Here is a 17,206-nt window from a genome sequence, read left to right on the forward strand (position 1 = left end):
ATTCCCAATCCCTGGAGAAGCTGAAGTGAGTATAGACTCACACTTTTCAGTTCTCAGTTCAGCATCAGAGGCAGCTGCCTGGGCAGGATGAGGCTGAAGCATTGCCCTGGGAAAAGCAGGAACACCAAGGCACCGTGTCCTGTCCATTTCTTTCCTGTGTGCAGCTTCTAATTTGGTGGCACATGATGGGGAGGAGGAAAAAGGACTTTTTGTGCTTAAGTTCATCACTTTGATGAAGCTGAGGGAGTGAGTTTTGTGTCCTTCAGCACCATAAATAGCATCCCACTTTCTTCCTGTGATCAGCTGTAACAATTAGGCTCCTGTGTCCTTGGAGACAAAATTCCAATACTGAGCAAAGGTTGGAGGTAACAGTGTCTGGGTCTTTAAGCCATCCAGACTTTAACTCCTGTGGTTCTCATGTTGGTTGAGTCTGGCTGACCTTGGGCTGATAATGGATTGCTGGGAAATAACTGAATATTCTTCTAAAGCTGGTGAGTTTTTTGCCCTATGCATTGCTGATTTGTACTGTCAACCATAACCTGCCAGGGAGCAGGACCTTTTAAAGTCCGTGCTTCTGCAACAAAGATGACTTACAAGTTGATACAGGTCAGATGACCTGGATCCTCAGTGCAGAGCCAGTCCTGTTCTGTGCCCTGCAGAGCTGTATCAGTTGCAATTTCATAGACTTGGTGCTTCCTTTTGGCCTCTGCCTGCATTTCACACCTATGGGGCACAATAGAAAAAGTAGGTGAGGATGGATGTCTTGGGCAGTGCAGGCATGATCTGCAGTAAAAGTTCATCTTCCAACAGAACTTCACACTGCAAACAGCACAAGTCATCCATGCCAGAGGATTTAGGTGCAGGGCTGGTAGAAGCTGAGCTCAAGATGTCAGTCTGGGTCAAACATTGCTAATATTAGACACTAAAATCTAAAACAGAAACATTTTATCAGTTTCCCAAGGGGACAGATAACCTAAGAAAGTACTTCATGTCTTATTACATGTACTTATTTTATTGCAGGATAACAAAGCACCATGTTGACCTCCTACACTACCACAGGGCAGTAATTAATAGCAGAGTCATTTATAAACTACTTGATGCATATTACTGGGCCTTTTTTTTTTCTATCTACCTTTCCTAAATCTCACTGTCCGTTGGTAGATTGTTTTCCACTGGTACTTTTGTCAGGAATGTGGAAGTGAAAAATTGCACAATTGTAGTTTTGCTGGAAGGGTTCGTACAAACATTCCAGTTAACATTTCCCTCCAACAGTTTCTTTTATGGGTCTTTTTTGCCCGAGCTAATTAATCAGTATTCAGACATACACAAAATATGCTCATCTTCAAACTTCATAATAGTATAATAAGTACCCTTCAAGTAACAACATAGCATTTTTAGTTAGGGGATGTTGCTGTCATTGTGTAGAACATGCAGCTGCAATGCTGTCTGCCCATAAAGGCAGATTTGCCAAGCCTCAAAATATTAACAAGCCAACTTCTACTAAAAGCAGTGGTAAGAAGCCATTCCAATGCACTGGAAGCTCAGCACCTGTCTACATGAATGTCACAAGCAAGACACAGAGAAGCAGCTCTAGCAGTGACCAAACCATACCTGACTGTAGTTGTTTTCATGTTTCATTTTCCACTGCAATTTTCTTTCTGTTGGACTGCAGATGTAGTAAGACTCTTGTAACTACCCCATCCCTTACCATGGAAATAAAATCCACTGCCTCTTATAAATAAAACAAATCCTACACAAGACTTAAGTGTGAAGACCGTTTTGACATGGATTAGCATGTTCCTGATTGGCAGGTTTTTGTATAAAAACAAAGCTAGATTTTTTTTGTTCAGTTACATACCTCCATATCTAGCTTACCTGAAATTATCACGGCAGGGGCAACTAATCAATTCATATTAATAAAGCTGAGTAATAGACCTCCCTTACAGCAGCATATAAACACATTTTTTACAGCACACATTTTAGAAGCTACAGGAAGCAAGGACATTTGTGGCAAGTTGAAATGCAAGTTTTTCCTGTTCCCTGGTTACAAGTGAAGAACATGATGTCACGCCCACTGTTCATTGCTGCACTTATTGACTTTTTAATATGAACAGCTGTGCTAGAAAGATGAAAGAATTTCACTAAGTTCATTGGTGTGATAAGAACCATCTACTAAAGATTCAGATATTGCTCAAAATATATTTGAACCATTTCTGATCCTGAAATGGTCCTCAGGCCCTCTGATGTAGCCAAAACTTTGTATTGGCCTATGGGGTTTGACCTATATTTTCAGTCTCTGCACCAAATTGAAAGGAAGGTCAGGGCTCAACTAGTTGGGAAAGGAGGTTAACACAAAACCAAACAATTGATGGTTTATAGGAAATAGAACTTGGCAACTAGGAGGGTTATTTGTTTTTTGGTTTAGGTTTTTTTTTTTTTCTTGTTTGGTTTTGGGGCTTTTGTAAGGGGAAGGGTTTGTGTTTTTTTAGGGAAATTAGACTTATGCAGTTGTCTAATCTGGTACAGTTTTTCTTCCTATTTTCTTACCCAAAGCACTTTTAAAACCACAAGCTGAATTGAAGCAAAATCTCAACTATGTCATGAGGTTCTTGAAAACAGCCTCTTTTCAATGTTTTGATAACCTCTCTAACAGACCCTTGGGTTTCAGGCCAAATACAAAGCAGTGGACATTGCTTGCCTCTTGTGGAGGTCACATAGAATCCTAAAATCATTAAGGCTGGGGAAGCAACCTCTAAGATGATTGAGTCCAGCCTTTAGCCCTGCAGCACCATGTTTACCTCTAAACCATGTCCCCAAGTGCCACATCCACAGACTGAGAGGGCAGAATGTCCGAGAAAGAGGATTTTTTTCACTTTCTTCCTACTGCCATAGCTAGAGGGGGTTGTTACCCTTGCAGAGGGCTGTACATTGCAGGGTGTACTTGCTCCTGGTACCCTGTCTAAGAGGGTCCTGGTGATTCACCCTTAAACATGCATAGGCCTTTAGATCTAAAACCCTGCTGCATCTCCTCATGTAGCTGTGCTGCAGCACCAAGTGCACTTAGCCCTGAGCAGCCCATCTCATCCCATCCCATCCCATCTCATCCCATCCCATCCCAGATCTGCCTGGCTTTGGCAGGAGGTTGAAAACGAGAACAAGCTAACAACCCTCTAAAGTCAACAGGGGGAAAGGAGCACATCTAGCATGCCCATCATCTAACCTTCTTCAGATTGGCTCAAACAGAGACACACTGCTACCAAAGTTTTCTGGTTGGTTTCTACCTCCTTCCTAAGGACACCACATATTCACTTTCTCAGTGGTATGACCATAGTCTCCAACCCCGCTTTTCTTCCTGCTACTTGTCCCTTTCCTTTTCATTAACCATCATCTCAGCAAGGAAACTCAGTCATCTTTCAAAACACCTGCTCTCCTTAATACAGTCAACCAAGGGATGCAGAAAGTTCTGCCTCATACATGTCAAGTTGCTCCTTTCCAAACCTGATTTCTCCCAGTGGATCCCATGATCTGCAAGGATCAAGCCTACAGCTTGAGGCACAGAGCTGTCTCTCAGCTCTGATGTTGAAGAGCACAACAGGGAGTGTTCCAGACCTGTCTCATTCACACAAATCTCTGTGCTTCTCATTTCTGTACGAGGGGCTTGAGCAGGTCCCCCAGTTTGGACAACCAGAAGAGAAGAACCTCAGGACAGAGGCAGCCAAAGACATTTACATTTTTTTTGCCTGTGAGAGGAAGTATGATAAATTTGAACAAACACCCACAGTTCCTCACAGTAGCACTGTAAGGCAACTGTGAGGAAAAGAGGCCACAAGATACCACCCTGCAAGAGCCAAAAGTCAGCAGCTGGAGAGCAAGTGGGCAGCTAAAAGGGGAACACAGTTCTGCTGACTCTGCATTCATATTTTATCCACTAAGCGTACTGCTGGGAAAGGAAAGTGCTGGTACCACATTCCTGCTATTGCAGCTTGAAAAGAGATGGTGAGATTATTTAGTTAAGACTAATAAATCACTGCAGAGCTGGGTGAAGGGGAAAACAATGGTCCTAAAAGGGTAAAAAATTTTCTGAGAACATATCCATAAGGCATCAAAATATGTGAAACTCACTCTTCACCCAATAGCCCTCAGCTATTGTGTAAGCAAAAAATCCCCAAATGATTTCAGGCTTGCAGCTATTAACATGAGGTTGAGAAATGCAAGTTTGTTTGCTTTTACAGTCTCAATTCCCTTTGCTCTCACATACAGAGTTTAGGAGAGGGTAATTTAAAGGAAATATAGGATACAACTGTGCAAGCACATTTATGCAGAGGTCTGTGTTATTTTTCATTGCCTTGCTTACCAGAGTGTGACACCCTAGAGAGCCAAAACCAGTGATATGCTTGTGTCAAAATGCTGTGTACAACAGGAGAATGGTGTATTTGCAGCTCATCTTTGCTCAATATGGGCTCTGTGTACCACCCAGGTTCACCCTGATGGCAAGTGTTGGTGGTCAGGATGTGGTTCTTCCCTCAGGTCCTCCCGTGTGGACTCTCTACCAGTGTTTTCAAAGAAAAGCCTATCAACAGTGATGCAGACACACAGACATACAGAACTGCTATCTTAATGTCACAGGTTAAGGGAACCACCCCAGCCACAGAAGTCCCCAGCTTGCGCAAGGCCTTGGCATGATAATCACGGCTAAGAGAAGTATTTGCACAATCTCCAGTTACTATTTAATCCAACACCTAGGGCAAAATGTCAGTCTATTGTCTTGCAAAAGTGCAGAGTGATGTCAAGGGTTGTAAAATTTCTTATACAAGCTTTCTCAATTCAGGCTCAGAAAAACACAAATAAAAACATGACTCATATTCTGACAGAGCAGCTGAGGCTCAGCCTCCACTTTGAGCAGCCCTGAGCAGGCATGTCCCTTCATATTCCTTGTCCCTCCCTAATCTTGATTAGGCAGGTCTCCTTCCAAAACAAAAGCCAACCATTTTGCTCACTACCTAAGAAACAAGGGCTGGGGAACCTGTTTCTTTCTCCACTCTATTTTAAAACTTATCTCCACAGGCTAGCCCACAGGCAACAGGCACTGCTTCACTTTGGAATGTCTGCAGACTGACAGGAGCACAAACAAAATACGGATTCATGGATTTACCTGCAGTTACTCAGTAAGCCTGAGAGTCTCTAGGGAATTTCTTAAATACACACAAGTTGTATGTGCAGGTGCCCCCAGGGGGCTGGAAAGGAATACTGATATCTCCTAGAGCTCAGTAAATTCTGAGCTACTTAGTCCTCGTATGGGCAAACTGCAAAGGAAAGCTCCTTGTACCAGGACAGCCATAGCTCACATAATCATCTCCCAGTGTCATTCCTCCCTACACAAGGTCCTGTTTCCTGGGGATATTATGCTCCTTAGCAGCGTTTTGATTGCTTTACCCATCAGCTCTTTACATCACCTGGAGTTCCATCTAAACCAAACCTGGCTTGCATCTGGAAGTCATTCCCATCAGAGGAGGATCAGAGCCACAGAGCAGAGACTATGGTAAAGAGCAATTTCTAGAGAGTAAGTCATTCCATCCCAAACTAAAATCAGAGAGACTACAGCCTTGAAATTGTAATTTTTCTCCACCAGCTTCCTTTAATGCTTCTGGCAACTACCCCATCTCCAGGAGACAAACAGGTCTAATGGGACTTAATTGGTCACAGTTGCTTCAGGGTGTTGTGGAGAAGTTCCCTGACACAGGCCAACACTGCATGAACAGATTTGGTTCATATTGGCTCAGGATGATGTGGCAGCACAGAGTAGCTTGAGTCAGGCAGGGGCACACAGTTCAGCACTAGCCAGAGCATCTTACAGAGACGTTGCACACACTTTTTCTTTACATGCCAACATTATGTTGCCACAGAAGGACAGACAGCCAATGCCTGGTCAGAGCCTGCTGGTACAAAAGAAATCATCCAGCTTTTATGCAGCTCTTTAATTATAATATTTAAATAATATTAATTTAAATGTATTTTATTTAAATATACTTAAATAATCATATTGAAAATGTATGACTGAGGGTTTCTTTAGGAAATCAGCCCTATGTGTCATTATGCCCAAGAACTGCGCACTGTTTGAAGAGTCACAGTGTAAGATTTAATGTAGCATTGGAATATGGCTTCATCATTAACTGATTCTGCCTCAGGTCTTGTCTCAGATATATCATCTATTTTCTGGAGTATCAAATTCAGCATTTAAAAGGAGTTTCAGTAAGAAAGGATGATGCCAGCAGAGGTCAGTGCATCACCATACTGAACCTCTTCTATCTTATCTAGTCAAAAAAAGTTCAACTTACAGATCATGGGGCTTTTTCAAGGGGGAAGTGATTTTAAAAATATTTATAAGTAACATGTTTGAAGAGGAATCATCCTAGTCACTAGCTCGTCCTGAGAATTATAATAGCGGAAGAATGAACAACAAAAGTCCCTACTTTAAAAAAAAAGAAAGAACTTTTATGAATCTAGCACTTTTTGACATCAGTTTCTTCCTCACCCCTGAAGCACACAAACATTTAAAGCAGATGCTGAAAATAAATGAAAAGTTTATATAATTATTCTATGTGGTTTTAATTATAAGAAAAGTAACATGACAGGAGATGTCCCTTACGAACTACAGTTCACCCTAAGACATTCTTTTCATCAACAATCAGCTGTATATGGAAATGAGTGGTTGAAATGGATAAAGCCAATTGTTAAACAGGAAGTTTGCTATCTGCCCTATTGGGAAGTCCCTAGTGACAGATTGTAGAAATAGCAACTCATTCTCAGTGACCTGCTTCTTATGGAAAACCAACAGCAAATTCCTAGGATAGCCCTAAAACCGCCCTGGCAGCTTTGATGCCTGCATGCCAAGCAGAGATCACCTACACTGAAGAAGTGGTAAGGAGCTGACTCATGTTACTCCCACTCACTCTTGTGAAAGTGGATGCAAACAGACCACATTGGCATTGGCAGAGAGTGGGAGAATGCAGCAACATCAGCAGCAGCCAGAGTAGGAAAGATGGAGTCTGAAGGGCTTGCTATCAGCTTTCCTGAGCACTGACTTCTGCCTTCCTCTCGCTCAGCAATTACTCCCACTAATTCCAATTACTGCAGTACCCATGTCACCAAAACCCACCAGGTGTTAGTGGAGTAGGAGGTAGCAGATGGGGTTCTGCTGGGGCTCTTCAGATCTGCTAAAGTGTTCTTAAACAATCTGGTGTATGCATCAGTTACCCAAGAGTGTCGAGATGATAATGCTGATGTCTCTCCAGCTCTTTCAGGAAGATGGTCCTTGTGTATCTGTAGAAATTTTTCTCTAGCAGGGTATACTCAGGGAATTTGTGGTGATAGGACAAGGAGTAAGGGGTACAAATTGAAAGAGGGGAAATTAGGTTAGATATTAAGAAGAAATTATTTACCATGAGTGTGGTGAGACATTGGAACAGGTTGTCCAGGGAGGCTGTGAATGCCCCAACAATGTCAGTGCTCAAGTCCAGGTTGGATAAAGCCTTGGGCAACCTGGTCTAGTGGAAGGTGTCCGTGCCCATGGCAGGAGGGGGTCAAATTAGATCATTTTCATGGTCCCTTCCAACCATACACAGTCTGTGGTTCTGTGACAAGTTGTGGATGCCCCATCCCTTGTGGCATTCAAGGCCAGGCTGGATGGGTCTTGGACTAACCCGGTTTACTGGGAAGTGTCCCTGCCCACGGCAGGGGAAGTGGAACTAGATGATATTTAAGGTCCTTTTCAACCCAAACCTTTTCATGATTCTCTTATCAAGTGTCCTTGGTGTCCTTTAGACACCACTCTCATGCCAGCAGTGTAAGGAACATCACAAGCTGCAGAGAGGGTTATTAATTGTGAAAAAGGAAGCTCTTATCAAATGAGGGGAAACAAAATGAGCAATATCAGGCTCCAGCATCCCTTAGCAGAGATGATTCCTGTGCCAAACTACATAAATTCCCTCTGGAGGATAGATCTTGGAGAAGCCCTCCAAGCACTGGGAAGGTAGAAGTGACCACTGCAACTACACAGCCTCACCACCCAAAAGCTCTAGCCTATGACATCATTCAGTGGTCTCACAGGTAATATTTTGACCTTTTGACCAATGCTAAAAACATTTGAGGGACAAGTCCAGGTCACCAAAACACAGAAGAGGGATTCAGCTCAATCAGCTTCACGGATACCTGCAGTAGAGATGCACTGCTGATGCACTATCCACCTAAGCACTACACAGATTCCTTTTATTAATAAATAAAATTAATTAAGTGTGCAATTCATTAGCCTCTAAAATCAGTCTGCTGAGTTATGCCCTAAAGCTGCCTGTTTCTTTTGACCACATAGTGAAGAATTTGTTGGTTTCAAAGCAATAACCTTTCATTGAAGGTTATTGAGATTTGGAATTGTGTCTTCCAGTGAAAAAAGTTCTGGCCGAGGTTGAAGACTGGCAGAGGCAACCAGAGCACACTGCTGTGGGTAGTCACCCCAGGAGCAGTGTCTGCAAAGCATTAAGAGATTCCAGACTGGAAGGCACAATTCCAGATGCCGAGTTGTTCAAGGCCAGCAAATGTACCACCTTCCCTAGGCCAAGACAGCACAGTCAACTGTGTCCATGGCACTCTTTTTCAAAGCCAAAGTTAGTCCGCCTGTTCCCTGCTGTGCAGAATCTGACAAAGCATTTGGGAGATAGCCCAAAAGCCACCCAATCATTTACAGCTTGCATGAGTCTTGTTTTGGTGCAAGAGGAAAACACAACACCAACACCAACTGTTTCTTTGACTTTCAGGTATTGACATCAATACTGCAGCACACAACACAAACAAACTCAATAAACTGGTGCTTTATGCAGTTCAAACAAGCTACAATCTTAGATAAATTTAATCTACAGCTCTTTCAAATGCTACCTGATGGTGATGAACAGGTCCCTGGCAGAATAAAGAGGTAGTTGCCTTGCTGACATGACACGGCATTGCACAGTTTTCAAATCCTGTTCTGCTGTAGGAAGAAATTACATGGATTTGATAATTTCTTATTGGCTGCTGCTCACATCCTTGTTTTCTTTCAGTACTAACAAATAATTTGTTTTGTCAGTTTTTTAAACATTTTCTGAAAGCAGAAATTGAGCTACTGGCTGAATCATACCATAATCTTCCTTTCTTCTTATTTAAAGACAATCACTATCTTTTTCTTCATGAACCTTTCAAGACATTACCTGCCTATAACGTATTCTCAGGTAAAACATTATCCAATATTCCTTGTGAAGTTCTTTAATATCTTCATGAGGAAACTCATAATCCCTCGCTGACTTGAAAAACTCTAAATTTTCTTTTCCCTTTCAAAGTTAACATCTCTGCTTATATCACTGATATGGACTACAGTATCCTTCAATTGAAATTTATCATTCTTCTAAAGATAGAGGCAAAAAAATGTTATTACAGAATTTTGCCATCCAAGTATCGTCTAGAAACATGTTTTCCTTTCTTCTGAACAGCTGTCTAATTCATCCTTGCCTTCACCTTCCCTCTGTTACAACTGCACTTTTAAAATTATTTATACCTCTTAGCAAATGCATCTTGTTTTGAGCTTTTATTTTTTTAAAAGTTTGTTCCTCTATCTTCATGTTATATTTATCACTCATCCTCAGTAGTCTGACCTAGTTTCTGCTTCCAGCTTGATCCTTTCTTGTGTCTAAGGTTCATGCACAGTTCATGCTTTAATCAAGCTGATCTTTTACTGCACTTTCTCTCTTTTTTCACAGTGGGGTAGTATATGCCTGTGGATGGATATTGTGTTATTGTGTGTATTTTTTGTAAAGCACTAACCCTTCAACAGCTTTTATTGAAGCCTACCTTGTATCACTCAGCTGCTATTCCTCCATCTTGTAGTGGAATAATCATGAATCCTTTTACTAATGGCCACTCTTCAAGAGACCTTCCAGCCTCAAATTCTCATCCATTCCTTACAATTGTCAGTGAATATACAAAAATCTCTCCTTTACTTACTTTACTTCTTGAATCAGAAACATTTTTCCAGATTACAACAAAAATTTTCAAAGCAATCTGTTGTATTTTTTTCCCAGCAGATATTCGTCATTATCCCCAGTAACATTGTGCAACATGTAACAGTCTTTTATTCCCCTGTAGTTCTCTTCTGTTTATGCTACAAATCTTGGGAATAAGATGCAATTTAAAGGTCTATCTTTCATTCAAAGGCCAAATTTTGCAAAATTTATGGCTAGCACGTTTTGTTTGATAAGAACACAAAAGTCAGTTTCAGAATATCTTCAGTCATCAACAGCACAACCCAGAGCACACGAGATCTTGCAAGTAAGGTCGTTTCATGTTGGCATCAGAGAGTGAATATGTCTAGATAGTCCATGTGCTTGTCTGCAGTCAATCTGGGGTTTGCCTACAGGGTTGAAGGGTCTGAGCACTGAAAATCAGTGGATCTTGGAGTATGCCAGGCTGCTGGCTGCTCGTGTATGTCCTGTTTAAAGTCATGATAACATCACTGTATCACAGGAAAGGGAGACTTCTGAGGGAACCTCTTACATTAAAAGCACATGGTTTCCAACACAGCTGGACATTCCCCTGAAAACATGACATTTCTTTATATCAAATTCCCCAAATATACCAAATATAGGTAATTATGCTAGTTTCAGTGCTATAAGCAGAAAGAACATTAGATATTTATATATATGTACACACACACACAATGTGAAGATAAGGTAATTCTATAACACTAAATGCAAACTCCATTTTGTTTAAACAAACATAGAGACTTTTCTAGTTCATAAAAATACAGCATAAGAATAAAATAGTAATATCGCTATATTATATCTGTCGTGTACCAGCACACAGGCCAAATGTCCATAGAAGAGGCAGATAGGGAATTTGTGATTTAAAATAATTACTAGTCAAACATAATGCAAATGATAAAACAAAGCTTGCAAGTTTAAGTTACATCCTAGGCAGACTTCAAGATCCTAGGTGTTCTTCAAACAGAACACAAGGAAGAAGAGTCTTCCTTTCCCTACTGTGTATGTACCACAAATGGGTTTTATAGCAGAGCCCAGAAAATACTTTATTCTCTATCAGATCATATATGGGGTTTGGGATCATATCTTAGCATTTCAGCTTTCATTCTACAGCAAAGTGTTTAAGAATTCTGAATATTTGATGTAATCAATTTCTTGATTTCTGTCTGCATCTGTAAAGATCCAGAATGAAGAGATTTGGAAAGCACAAAATCGCCTCTGTGTCATTATAAGGTCTTCTTTTCAAGACTGGTAAATACATCATTTTGACCTTCTAAGTTTTAGATAGATACGTGAAAAAGATTTTCAAGTTCTAAATACCTTTAGGGCCATAGAACTTAAGAGCATACAGCCTCCATATATCATGGAGGCCTCAGAGGTTACTCTTTGGGATAAACACTTCTTGCAGAAAACAGAACATGGAAAGGATGTAAGAGAAGAGCCAGTGTTTTCCAGAAGCTACTTAAAGCAGCTCAACAGCAAATAACAGATATCTGCAATTCTTAGGGACGTAAAGATGGGCTTAGTGCTAAAGGAACGCTTCAAACTAAAATGGCTCCTTCTGCATTGAATGCAGAGAAACTTCCTGTAAGTGCCATCAGGAATTCATAAGAACTTAAGAGTGATCTTAGACTTAACTAAGCTAGCTGAAGTTGTCTTCCATCAGAAAGAATCTCCTTCCTTTAATTGTGCTGATACCTTAAGTGTTGTGTTATTCTTCAGTTGCCTGCTGTATTGTGTGGCAAAGACTGTATGAACATTTTTACCTGCTGGGTCACAGACACTTGGTGTCTCTGCTGTTGATTTCTGATTCTCTAATGGCCACAGTGCAGGATTATTGTATTTATCAGAGTGACTGCTGGGAAATGACAGGTTTACAGAGACGATCTTTGCTACATGTATGAGAGGAGTACACCACAAGAGTGCAGTGAGACCTAGTATAGGCAGTTATATGTTACTGAGGTGAGGATGGCTTTCCTGTCCTCATGGAGCACCCCCTGGTCCTATTGTCAGGGGAAGTAATGCTTGTGAAACTGGTGCCTTTGCATCACACAGGCAAGAAGTCCTTCATCTCAGTTTATTCTTTTGAATAGGTGCTGGTTAGACAAATTAATCTCTTTTGGAACCAATTTTAATTGTGAGCACAGAGCACGGCTTAATTCTGAGCCGTTGTTAAAGGGCTCTGAAAGTGCTGGAAGGTGGTCTTATCACATAGTTAATGCTTTGGAAGACCTGTAACATATTTGGCTTCTTGCTCTTTTAGTGAAGCTCCCAGAATCCCATCCTAGTTCCTGAGATTAGATTCTTTCAGGTGCTGCACTGATAAGTAAGTTTCCCATTTCCATTGCCAGTCCTAAGCACCTCAGTAACCTTCATTTTTTAAAAATTTATTTAAAAGACAATAATGTCTTTTAGTGCCAAGAGTAGAGAGTAGAAAGTAGAAGAGCAATATGGCTTTGAAACAGATATAAACTGAGAGTGGATTTACATTGGACATTAGGAAGAAATTCTTTCTCTGTGAGGGTGTAGAGGCACTGGAACAGGTTGCCCAGACAAGCGCCCCTTCCCTGGAAGTGCTCAAGGCCAGTGGATGGAGCTCTGGGCAGCCTGGTCTAGTTAAAGGTGTCCCTGCCCATAGCAGGAGAGTTGGAACTAGATGGTCTTAAAGACCCCTTCCAACCCAAACCATTCTATGTTTCTATGGTTTGATATGTGACTATCAAGCCAGAGAATCAGCAAGCAGAATTGCCTTATAAAGCCATAAGAAGTTCTACAGGAGTAAATATTTTTAGTAATAGCTGATAGATAAAAGTTCAACACAGGAAAGGAAGCATAGGAGTGAATAGGCAGAGTATTGGAGCTTGTGGTAGCTTGTCCATTGGATAGGTATTACATCAAAATACTTTACTGTATAAGGAGCAAAATTATCCTTCTGTTCTGTTATACTCAGAACCACACATATTTTACAAGTAAAGAGCTTAAAAAGAATAGGTATTCTATAAGCAGGAAATCAAACAAAGACCAGCTCTGTTAGGAATGGACAGTCTTGCCCCCATCTTCTCTCCTGTCATAATAGCCCCAAAACTCCTCCACATCTCTAGTGCACCCCAAGGAAGCAAGAAGCAGCCTTACCTAGAAACACATCTGCTCAGACACCAGCCAGATCCTTCACTTTCTCCACCATGGGCCATTAGCCTGGGCCTCCTTCCCACCCAGGCATTGGTATCCATCACAAAGGTGGTTTTTGGAACTCCTCCTTGTCCTCCAGTTTGGACTGAGGTGGGTCAACAGATGCAAAACTTAGCAGAGGTGATAGTTAGTACTCTTTTCTTTTTTTAAAAAAGACATAAAATGTCCACTAAAGTCTTATTGTTCCCCAAACCTGTTTCTGATATCACAGATAACACAAGCATTCAGTACACAGGTAGTACACACAGCACAGAATGAAGGAATATTTTAGCACTGTCTAGGGATGGTTACCCTCAGGGAATGAATCAATGGAAAATCTTGTTGTCTGGCTAGCATTAAAAATTATATCAATAAACATTTTCTTCAATCCTTTTTGACTACTGTATGCTGATCTCAGAGTTCTTTCTCTAAGGCACATAAGAAAGGGTTGAACTCACACCCTCCAGCACTAGCTGAATCTCCTACTGCTTGAATCATTGACCTGATCTGGTCTTGTAGCCTAAGAAAAATGAAATTTGCATAAGCAGCAACGATTATAGGAGATCTTTAACATGCTAAGTTGATTTTAGAAGAGATGATCAAAAATATGTGATAAATATGGTTTGTAAAGCACACAAAGATGTAAAAATAAAGGAGCTGTCCCACATGCAAAGAATTCTGCCTTTGTTTTATTTGAGATTGGGGGATTTGATTGTGTCTAAAGGTGAAACATTTACCTGTTGGACCAGTCTTCCTCAAATAAATAAGTCAGCAATAAAAGGAAGAGGGTATTTTGAAGATGAGCAAAAAGCTCCAATTTACCAAAAGTAAGCACTTAGTTATTGACATTACAAAGTTTAAAAATTCATTTTTGTTGGAGTAGATTTCCCAGTGGAGGCCTTCAAAAACATCTAACATTTCTCCTACATTCAGGAAGGGAATTTATTTATTATTAAAAATATATTTATTTATATTTTTTAAATTATTTGTATATAGAGAGTTATTGGGGGAATCACCCCAGGATGGACATACAGGGCTGAAGCTGTATAAATAGGTCTCCATTCACTATCCTTCCTTTGGGAAAGCAGAATTAAGGAAAGGTTTTTAAGAGAAAATGAAAACAGCAAGCTATTACCATTGCAGAACAAAATAATTTTCCATTATTCTATTTCCATTATTCTATTTCTTTCTTGTCACTAGAGATATTGGTAAGAAAGGAAAAACTGAAGGTGAAATAAATATGTTTCCAATGTTAAAGACTAAAATTGAAATCATTAATAAAGATTTTACATCTTCTTATTAAACATATTTTACATATTTACTTATTTTACATATTCTTTATCTGAGGGCTTGCAAAACTTCTCATTTTTTCTCTCATCTCCATGTAAAAAAGAGAGCACCCTAAATTTTTCCTAATAATTTCCCAAATATTTTTGTTAATGTTTGTGTTTCTTCTGTTAATGTTATAATGCAAAACAGAAAGACAACTATTTCATCAAGCTAGTGTACACCAGCAAAGGAAGAGCTGGCAAAAAACCACTAAGCCTTGAGGCAGTTTCTGTAGTGGAAAATAAATGCTTGGCCTGAACAAAACTATACAGATTTAATGCCAAAAATGAAGTCACTCCTCTCTTTAAAGCCCCAGAGAGCCATTGGAAAGCTTCCCCAAATTTCAGATTACACTGTAATTGAATTTATTTTTCACTGATTCTGTAGTGGGTAAATCGCTGAACTGACATTGAGGAAATGGAGTTGGTTTCCTTCTCCTGCCACAGATTATCTACAAGACCCTGGATCAGTCACAGTGCAGTGACCAAAAACAGCCCTGCCAAGAAGGTCTTGAGGTTGCTGGTGGATGAGAGGCTGGACATGAGCTGGCAATGAGTTCTCACAGCCCAGAAAGCCAACTGTGTTCTGGGCTGCATCAAAGGCAGGCTATCACAACCTGTAGAAATCAAAAGCTTTAAATTCCAAATTCTGCACTTATTTCTATTCTACCAGTTTGCTGCATTTCAAAAAAAAAGGTTAACCAGTGCCTGGTTACTAAGAAGGAGCTCAGACCAACTTTTGCTGCAGTCAGGTAGAGAATTTTACAAAATCAGTCAGTTACCAGCACATTTTTTATATGCTTCACAAGGTAAGCACTTAACCACAGAATGGCTATCCTAAAATAGTATTAGTTTAATATCACCCAGTGGGGTATAGGTTAAATATACATAAAACATAATAAATACTTTTAAAAGGCAGGATGTACAGAGCAATCTCTTAAAATGGAAGCCAGCTCCCATCAGTCTGTGCCATATTGTTGACTAGCTGCTTTATTTTCTGTAGGTTACCCTTGGGCAGGAGCATCCTCCCTGTCATGCTTGTCAATACATAGGGCTGACCCACACCAGCCAAGTACTCGGCCACCCAGAACACCTCAGAGTGTATCCTCAGCAAGGACTATGGATTCCATATTGCTCCCTATATGCACAAAGGCAATGAACCCAATCCTGTACCAGCTTCCTTCGTCCTTTGCCTCAATGCAAGGGGCCTTTGCCTCACTTTGGTGAACTGAGGCTGGAGAACAGCCCCAACATGGTTTTCAATTACCACTTTCATTTTAGAAAGCAGAATCACAAAACAGCAACTTCTGAAATCTGAAGAGAAACAAAGTAGTGGGCTTTTGGGTAACAGAAAGAAACTCATCTTCAAGCTTTTTTTGGTTTGAGATGCTGTGCTACAAAGAGAGAGCTCCCAAAGCACTCAGACCTTGGAATCTGAGAGCAGCACGCACCATGTCTCCCTTTAGAAATGGAGGAAGGAGTGGCTGGAAAATAACAAACCAGCAACCCCAGCTTACATGCCTGGGAAAGCTCTAGCAAAAAAAATTGCAGGGATAGTAAGTATTTCTCAAGTTTAAATTGTTTCAAAATTATCTACTTTGCTGTGCTGTCAGAGCAAAAGACCTAGTAGGTAGGCAATTTTGCAAATAACTGGATATTGTTAAATAAAGTACCCACACTCGCTTCCAATTTTTTTTTTTTTAATTAAAGGTTAGGACACTCGACTTGCCTCCAAACACCCTGCTGTCACATTCCTCTCCAGATGGGGTAAACAGGAAATCTTGCATAATTGTCCATGTTCTTTATACCAGTTTGGCATTGATGTGGTGCCAAAGGGCATTTAGCACCTTTGCTCTTAAGAGCCCCCAGCAGTTTAATTACTATTGGAATTATGACTTAGGATGAAAAACAACAGCCTATTTGTTGAGCAGACATTACAATAAGCTGAATGTTTTATTTCTCAATCAAGTTGTCTCTGTGCAGCTCAATAGACTCACCTCCCTTCCAGGGGCAAAAGGTAGGAGTGATAGGCCAAACCCCTTTATCCTGTTATACAAATTATAACAGGATATAAATTTCAGAAAACTGCTACATTTGGTCAAGCAGCACAGGAGCAAAGTGCTTGCTAATGACCTTAAGTAATCATCTACAAGAAGTGTCTGAAAATAGCCTAAAGCAGGATTTAGAGTAGATTTCAGGTAATTGCATTGAAATAATGCACTTTGAAAAATCCTGTTCATGGCCAGTATATTCAATAGTACTTAGTGAATAAAACTTCCTTCCTGGTCCTCTGGATCTCACATTTCTTTCCAGACTGTGGCCAGTTCAACGGAGGGGCCAAATATACCACCTAACCTTCCCCTGTCACACTCATACTTGAAGCAGGTAGGACATTTTCCTAGGACATGTGGCTTGACCTACTCCCTCTCTGATCAGATCTCAGCACCAGACCTCCTACTTGTCAGCAGGCCAGAAGGCTGCCACCTTAGAGAGTTGGGCAATATGGGCATTTTTAAAGGAAAAAATCAACCCAGCTTGGTTCTTGCAAAGCTGTTATGAGGGACCCCAAGCTAGGAGAGGGATGCTGGGTTTGGAGAAAACTGCTAATTCTAAAGGCAATCTGCATGTAGCCCCATGGAAATCATGTTCAAC

The sequence above is a fragment of the Sturnus vulgaris genome, chromosome 2 (genome assembly GCF_052056855.1).
Source record: "Sturnus vulgaris isolate bStuVul1 chromosome 2, bStuVul1.hap1, whole genome shotgun sequence".
NCBI lineage: Eukaryota > Metazoa > Chordata > Aves > Passeriformes > Sturnidae > Sturnus > Sturnus vulgaris.